A 7590-nucleotide genomic window follows, 5' to 3' on the forward strand; every position below is an offset into this window, starting at 1 on the left:
AGTTTTAATCTACAGAGGGCATCCAACCCAAAGCACTAATGGTAACTGCAATTCACCTTTAAATCAAGAATAAGAGGCCTGTGATTTACAAACAGAATCTCTTGAGGTCTAGCCTTACTGAGTACAACAAACTGCAGACACCCTCTAAGTAGAATGCTGGAAGTGTGCTACTCCCATAATAACCCAGTGGTCAGTGGATTGAAACCAGGGTCAGCTAGCCCTGGCCTGTTTATTATTTATGGGTATAAAATGTCTATGACTAAAGTTAGTCTGGAAAGTGGAAGAAAGTTTCTAACCATCAGAGGAGGGAGGTTCAGGAACAGCCTCCCACTAGAATTAGTGGAGTTATACAACAATTTAAAGTGGAGCTGAATAAGTTTATGAATGTGATTATATCATATTGCTGCCTGCAACAGCAGTAGACTGGACTCAATGACCTCGGGGGGTCACTTCCTGTCCTATGTTGCTCTTGGGATTGCCAATATTAACGAGCCTGCATTATGCACAATTATTTTTGTGCAATTCAAAGAAATAGTGCAACCCGAAAAATCAGGATGGTGACGCAGAGAACTTGCCACCTCTCTCACAGCTGTTTATTGATTTTTTTAAAAAATCAGTAACTACATTTATTGAGAAAATATCTTCCTGTATATCATCCTTCTAAAGGCGTCCTTCACTCCATGTTTCTTAGGCTGTAGATCAGAGGGTTCAGCATAGGGAACACAGAGATGACGTTGTCTTGGTCCAAGGTGTAGCCAGAACTGGGTCGTAAATACATAAAATCAGAGTACTGTAGAAGGTTGTGACAGCTGTCAGGTGAGAGGCAAAAGTACAGAAAGGTTTCAGTGGATCTTCAGGATGGTATGTTAAGAAGACAGCCTGAAACATAAGGCCATGTTTCAGAGTCCTGGTGTGAGGCCTAAAGCCTGAGCTAAAGTAACCAAAACTTTGCAGATCTAAAGCAAAGCCAAGCTGTGAGCAAGAGGCAGGCCCCGTTCACAGAATCTGGCAAGAACAGGGCTGATATTGCAGAATCACACGTGCTTAAGTAGAGCTAGGCACAAGTATATATGCGCCAGCACATTCCAGAAAGGCGGTACCAGAACACCTCAATACCAAACACATGCCCCAGAGATAACAGGAGCACGCTGTCCCATCCTAAGGATAAGGTCAGGATGACAGCATGATGGATAGAGATGTTTTAATCAAACCAACATGTACAAGGTAATGGGCAGCCCTTGGATCCATCAATGGGTGGCACCCTAATACGTCAGAGGGTGTCATTCTGATACGTCAGGGGCAATATGTCACTTGTTTGTATTTGTGTAAAAAGATGTATCTCAGAGGGAGTGTCTTTGGCCAGCCTAGCGAGCAGTGGAGAGTCCCACCAGTGACTGAGTTGCGTCCATTGACACAAGCATACAGGTCTGACTATCCATCCAGATGCTATTACTGTGCTCTATTGACAGTAAACCTGGCCAGGTGCCTTCACTGAAAATTGAGTCTGTGGATTTCTTGGGCTGTTTCATTGAGGTCTGCTATCTCCACAGAGCTGGGACAGCACACTGAATGAACACACACGCAGCCAACATCGTACCCCAGATGGCGACGAGGCTGTACATATAAGAGACAATCTAGAACAACTAGTATAGTAATCTTGACAAATATAGTTGACAAGGGGAAATGAATAACATCATTGCATTGTGTATGTCAGAGCAGGACAGCTTAAGGATGGGGAGGGATGTCAGAGAAGAAATGATTGCTGACCCTGGGGTGAGAGAAAGACAAGCTGAATATACAAATTGTTCAGGCCCTTGAATTCACAAAGACACAACGACTATCAGCACACAGAGTTTCCTGGACATGATGACCCTCTAGAGCAAGGGGTTACAGATGACTGTGAATCGGTGAGAGGCCATGGTGTCCAGGAGGCATCATTCATTGGTCACAAAGGCACAGACAAAGAAAAATTGCACAGCTCACTCAGGGAATGAAATGATTCTATTATTCTCTGCTACAGAAGTCATGAGCACCTTAGGTGCAATGACAGAGGAATAACCAACATCTACAATGGACAGATTACTGAGGGAGAAGTACATAGGGGTGTGAAGATGGAGTCAATCCTGATTAAAACAGTCATCCCAAGATTCCCTACCACTGTGATAACATAGCTCAGTAGGAATAACATGAAGAGTGGGACCTGCAGCTCTGGGTGGTCCATGAATCCCAGAAAAATCAATTGTGTCACCATGGTATGAGGCGGCATAGGTGGGAAATCTAAATTTGCAAATAAACTGGAGCCAAAAAGGGAGCATGTGTAGATTCCTTGTAACAACTCTGACTGCTCCTGTGAAATAGTGTGTCTTGGGGAATGTATTATGGGTTATGCACACACTTCCCCCTGGAGCTGGTGCACTGTCTCCTTACAGAAACACAGCACACTGTGCATTGTTTTGCATTCAATTAAATATGTGCAGAGATTCCGCCACAATACGAGAGACTGTCCAAATCTGAATTGTTCCCATGCCAGAAATGTCCCTTAGGGCACAGGGCTTTGCCATCCATGTCTCTCCTGCCCACCCTCTCTGTTGTTTAATCAGATTAGTTTGGAAAGGAGGTAAATCATCTCTTGTAAATGTATAGACAATAACAAATGGTGTAGAACATTTTCATTTACACTGGTTTTCTCTTCTGGCTCCCATCAATGTCAGTGGGAGTTGATGGCACTTGGCACCACTGAAACTCAAAGCAAAAGTCCTACAAAGGATCTGTGTCTAACGTTGGGAATCCCCAGCAGAAAGATGTTGCAGGTCTAATATGTACCTGTAGAGACATTCATGTTATGTCATTCATGTCATGATACATTGATAGGAGATTATTTGCCTCCCTTCTAAACTACACACTCCCAATCTATATATCTCTTATTTTATAGAAGATTTGACCCACTGGATGGTTTCATGCATCTTAACACAGAGTATACAATATTTCTGTAGCTAGAACATATCCTATCTCTAATGGAAAGCATGTGGGTAATACAAAGAGAACATTCCCTAGGAGTGTCCTTTGTTGTATTATGTTTGTTCTTATGAAACGGTGTATAATCACAGGGATTATGAGGGATCTGTACTCAGTACTTTATTGGCCCCTGATTAATTGTAATCCTTATTTTTATTTTTCACCAGCAGAGGAGAGAGTTTCTGGAAGAAATGGCAGAGAGAAATCACACCACGGTGACAGAGTTGATTTTTGTAGGATTCAGATGTTCATCCAGATCTACAGACCCCCTCTTTATGTTGTTCCTAGTGATATATGTGGTCAGCCTGATGGGGAATCTTGGGATGATAGCTTAATCATGGTTGAAACCCGACCTCATACCCCCATGTACATTTTCCTAAGCCAGATGTCCATTGTAGATATTGGATATTCCACAGCCATAGCTCCCAGGCTGCTCATGACCTTGGTAGCAGAGACGAGAACCATTCCTTTCATTGAGTGTGCGGCACAACTATTCTTTGTCTGTTTCTTTGTGACCAGTGAAAGTTGCCTCCTGGCTGTGATTGCGTATGACTGCTTCAAAGCTATCTGTAATCCACTGCTCTACAGAACCATTATGTCCAAGAGACACTGTGTCCTGCTGGTGGTTGGCACATATGTCTGTGGCTCTGTGAATTCAATTGTGCAAACTCTATTTATATTCAGTCTGTCCTCGAGCAGAGGCAACGAGTCCCCATTTCTTTCAAAGGTATCCATGTAATCTGGGTATTGATCAGGATGCTGGGTGTCCGAGTCAAGAAGGTGGAGTAAGTCCAGGGGTGGAAGCTGGTTCAAGTAACCCCTGACTTTTTCAGTCATTTCCATTGCACAACTCCAGCAGGGATATCATCAGGCTAGGCTCATGCAGTGAGGTCATTGTTCACACCTGGTGTGGTGTGTCCCTGTTGCATTCGGGCCACTTACTTGCAGAGAGCCTGCTTTTCTCCAAAAAGTTGCACCACCTAATGTCATGTGCTGCATCCGATAATTAGGCCCAGAGGTTAGAGCACAGGTTGCAGTGAGGTGCAGGATTGCGCCTAGGCTGATAGTGGTGCTAGAATCAAGGTCCAGGTCCAAACCAAGATCAGAGTCCATCAAAAAAGCAGAAGGAGAGCCAGAGTCTAAATCCCTGCCAAAGGTCATAGCCGGATAGTCAGAGAGCAAAGATCAGCCAAGTCAATGCAAGCCAGAGTCCAGATACAGGCCGAGGGTCAAAGCCGGGTAGCCAAAGTCCGAGTGCTTGAGGAAGATCAGGAGGAGAAGGCAATGCTGGAGTGGGTTGGTGGAGGGCCTGGAGCGGGGCTAGAGAAGGGCAAGGAGTATATGGAACCAGGATGGGTAGCCAACATCTGGAGCTAAGAAGGGTCACGCCAAAGTTATAATCAGAGACCAGAGCCAAAGGTCAAGCCAGAGTCAACAGTGAAGAACCAGAGGGCAGAGCACGACAGGGTGGTGCATGCAGGCGGGAACCAGGATGACTTACAGGTTCTCCTAGGCCCTGCCCAGCTGGATCCCTAGAGTCCCCTCATTGCGGGGGGTCTCTCTTTCTAGGAATAGAAGAAGGAGAGCAAGATGACAAAGATGTCTCTCACCCTAGGATCCAAGCCAAGGGGAGCTACCACCCAGGCATTGTGCTAGGACCCCATAAACCTTCCTGTTCATTTCACACTCAGAGACTCCCCCAGCAGGAGGGGAGAATAAAGGGCAGAACCTGAAGTTGCCCCTCAGGGAAAGGGACTAGCCTGGGACCCAGTCCAGTTCCCAGATCTACCCCCAGGAGTGTGTGACCAGGATCTCAGCCCTTCCTCTGTGTCTCACACCCCACCTGCCAGATGGGGAGAATCCTACCTTGCCCCAAGGTGTTAGGGGGCAGTTTCCTTTGTGGATGGGAAGGGTTCAGATACCAGGTGAGTGGCTTGGGCCTCAGGTGGGGGATAGTCAGACATTCACTGCAACGGGGTGATATGGGCCGTGGGGAGGTCTGAGCAGTGATAAGAGGGGAGGGGCTCCACATCAGGCCACCCCTCCCAGACTGCAATGGTTACTGAGGATAACCCCTGGCCGTGAGGATGCTCTCATTTCTGGGCCAGCCCCACGGCCCTGATAGCTTGATGCTTCTGAAACTGGCCTCTGGGCATGGGAGAGGGACCGTATCTGGCCTGGCCCCAGCTCCAGGGATCTGGATGGGACATGGTGACAAGAGCGAGGTGCTCGGCCTGGGTTTCTCTCAGTGCTGTGGGGTTTATGCCCACTCCTCCCAGCTGTTCTCCCCCAGGCCCAGTGAAAAATAGCAGTACCTGCGGCAGGGAGTGGGAGCTTCTGGACGTGGGAAGGGGGGGCCCTTCAAGGCTGTCCCACTCAGCACAGCCCCTGCAGTGATTTGGGAACCTGACGCAAGCACTGGATATAGAAGAGGTGGGCCATTATCATCGCTGTAACCTCCTCCTGCTGCAAGGGAACAAGAATCAGTCAGAGATTCTGACATGCATGGCAACAAAGGGCATTAACGGCAAAGGGAACCAGCAAAATTTCCACCCCAACCTTCCCCACTTCTCAGGGACAGATTCCCTAACCCGACGCCCAAGATGAAATCTTGTCTCCTCCCTAGGTGACCTCCAACCCCTCTCCCACCGTTGTGGAATGAACTCCTGTCCCCTTCCTCTCAGCCCCACCGGGAGAGCTGTTCTACCTTCCAAACCAGTCGGGGATTAAACTCCGCTCCCCAGAATCCCCTCAGCCTCCCTCTCCCCATCCAGCTGAGGGGCTGGAAGGCTCTGGGCAGTAGTGCTGTGGGGTGAGAGGACACCTTTCCCAAGGGCCCCACCCCTGTTGTTAAGATGATGCCTTGGACAGTAGCTGAGGGGAATGGGGCACTTCAGCAGCCTCTGCTGACTGACTCCTCCAGTTCTCTCAGAGCAGGTGGTGGCTGGGATAACATGATACTAGGGCCTGGAGGTGAAAGGCCCTGGGGGTCCCTCCCCAATTGATCCTTCTTTGGTTACCTCATTCTCTATCAGCTGGCCACCTTCCCCCTGAATGGAATCTGTCAGCACCAGCCCAGTCTGGATAACACAGAGCTGGGGGTCATGGATGGCCAGAAGCATCGCCTGGAGGAAAGATCTTTTCTGGCCTTCCATGAAGATCTCTCCAAAGACCTAAAACCAACAGCACCAGAGCCCCTGTCAATTGCCCAGAACCAGGCTCCAAATCCCTCTAGTATCTCACAGGGTGGATAAGAGACCTGGGGCAGCCAACCTTTGGGGTCCCATGGACCATGGAACCCCCCCTTCAGGAAGAGGTTGCAGGCACTGAGGAATAGCTCTTTCTGGAGCAGGATTCACCACAAGTGCCATGGCAGGCTGGGAACGTGTCTGTGCGCTCTGGATCCCAGCTCACAATGACAACAAAGGTCCCCTACTGCTCCCAGCAGCGCTATCTCCTGTGGCTCACCCGCTAGATGTAAGGGGCCTTTTTGATCTGCTTCCACTCCTGCTCCTCACCAACAATCCCACGAGCATCACATACGGTGCTGTAATAAATATAAAGGGAAGGGTAAACCCCTTTAAAATCCCTCCTGGCCAGAGGAGAAATCCTCTCACTTGTAAAGGGTTCAGAAGCTAAAGATAACCTCGCTGGCACCTGACCAAAAGGACCAATGAGGAGACAAGATACTTTCAAAAGCTGGGAGGAGGGAGAAAAGCAAAGGGTCTGTGTCTGTCTGTGTGATGTGTTTGCTGGGGACAGAACAGGAATGGAGTCTTAGAATGTAGTAAGTAATCTAGCTAGGTATGTGTTAGATTATGATTTCTTTAAATGGCTGAGAAAAGAACTGTGCTGAATAGAATGCCTATTTTTGTTTGTGTGTCTTTTTTGTAACTTAAGGTTTTGCCTAGAGGGATTCTCTATGTTTTGAACCTAATTACCCTGTAAGGTACCTACCATCCTGATTTTACAGAGGTGATTCCTTTTTACTTCTATTAAAAGTCTTCTTGTACGAAAACTGAATGCTTTTTCATTGTTCTGAGATCCAAGGGTTTGGGTCTGTGGTCACCTATGCAAACTGGTGAGGATTTTTACCAAACCTTCCCCAGGAAGTGGGGTGCATTTGTTGGGAGGATTTTGGGGGGAAAGATGTGTCCAAACTATGTTTTTTCAGGACCCAGATAAAGTTTGGTGGTGGCAGTGGAAGTCCAGGGGTAAAGGGTAAAATACTTTGTACCTTGGGGAAATTTTAACCTAAGCTGGTTAAAGTAAGCTAAGGAGGTTTTCATGCAGGTCCCCACATCTGTACCCGAGAGTTCAGAGTGGGGAAGGAACCTTGACAGGTGCCGTGATTCAGCCCAGAAAAGGAGATCAGTGTCCCTCACCTGACGCCCAGGGCAGGTGCAGGTCAGGTTCTGCTCCCTGACTCACTATGGTGCCTGGCAAACTCCACACCCTGCCTGTGCTTCCAGAGGTGCAGGGAATCCAACAAGGACCTGCTCCAGCACTTGCTGGTGTGAGCTTCCCAACTCACTGACCCAGGGGCTCCCCTCTCAGACACCAGGGTGTCAACCA

The 7590-nt window shown here is 48.1% G+C and overlaps 1 pseudogene; it reads left to right on the plus strand.

Annotated features, from left to right (window-relative positions):
* Window positions 1–3206: 3206 nt before the first annotated feature.
* On the plus strand, window positions 3207–3754 carry LOC140912571 (olfactory receptor 5G9-like; annotated as a pseudogene).
* Window positions 3755–7590: the final 3836 nt, after the last annotated feature.

This window comes from Lepidochelys kempii, chromosome 6 (genome assembly GCF_965140265.1).
Source record: "Lepidochelys kempii isolate rLepKem1 chromosome 6, rLepKem1.hap2, whole genome shotgun sequence".
NCBI lineage: Eukaryota > Metazoa > Chordata > Testudines > Cheloniidae > Lepidochelys > Lepidochelys kempii.